This window comes from Diceros bicornis, chromosome 18, assembly GCF_020826845.1.
Source record: "Diceros bicornis minor isolate mBicDic1 chromosome 18, mDicBic1.mat.cur, whole genome shotgun sequence".
Taxonomy (NCBI): Eukaryota; Metazoa; Chordata; class Mammalia; order Perissodactyla; family Rhinocerotidae; genus Diceros; species Diceros bicornis.
This window is the reverse complement of record NC_080757.1, coordinates 4,185,037-4,186,276: the sequence shown is the minus strand read 5'-3', so window position 1 is coordinate 4,186,276 and position 1,240 is coordinate 4,185,037.

The window sequence follows — 1,240 nt, the reverse complement described above, 5'->3', positions numbered from 1 at the left end:
ATAGAAAGGGAAGGTTTTAAAAAATGGTATTGTGGCTAAATAGCTAATGGACATGGAAATCCATATATAATACTTGAATGGGGAAAAGAGATTATAAATCAGCTGTGTGGTCCAAAATATATTAATTATGTATTCAAATATAGACATTATGTATTATACATCTGTAAATAAATATAAACATTACATATTAGCTATATACCAAAATAGATATATACACATATAGTCACAGCAAAAGGATTGAAAGCACACACAATAAAATGTTGACAAACCTCAGTAATTATTTCTGGGCGTTGTGATAAAAAACATGTGCTTTTCAGGAGTTGTGTGTGTTTTCTCTATTTTCCAAAATATGTGTCATGCAAATATTTTTTGTGAGTAATAAAGAAAAGCTATGTTAAAAAAAAAATAACCCCTGAGACACCATAGGCCCTCCTAGAATTTAGGCAATGTCCCATTTCTCAGCCCATCTGGGGGTCAGTGCCTCCACGTCATCCTGGATCCCTCAGCACTCCCTCCATATGTGGAGAGTTACAAGTCCTGCTGATGTGTTGTGTGTTTTGCATTTCCCCTTTGTTTGTTTCCACTGCCCTCTCTCCAACTCAAGCTTTCACTGCTCAGCCATTGCTTTCATAAGGCCATTTCCCAGCTCAGAGATGCCCATCAGCTCCCCCAACTCCTTGAGCTGGAGTTGAAGGCCCCCCATTGTCCAGGCATTTCTGGATGAAATACCCACTGTATTTCTCCCTGTATAACCTGCACTATGAAGCACGGTCAAACTGGTCTCCTAACCGTTGTTCCAAATGCAGTCTATATTTTTTCACCTTTGTTTTTGCTCAAACTACCCCAACTACCACACAGCCAGAGGCCTTTCTCCTTCTGCGTGTTTCCTTTGAGGCATGGCTCAAAACCCACCGCGCTGTGATTCCTGCCCCCACCGCCTCAGACATCATGCATTTCTCCCTTCCTGCCCATTGACGTGACACAGAGAATAACAAAAATCATACAAATAATCTTTTTTACCTTCCCTATTACAGATGATTCTATTTCTTTATATCCTTCCCATAGCTCAGAGGCCTAGTAACTAGTAGAGAAGTAAGGCTTGGACACAAACGAATGCCTTTCCAAGACAGGAGACTGCTACATTTCTCTCAACAGAATCCTTTAATAAGTGAATATGTTAGCATTCAGGGCTCTCGTTCTACCTTTCCTGAGGGGTGACAAAACCCCTCCTGCGGGGCCC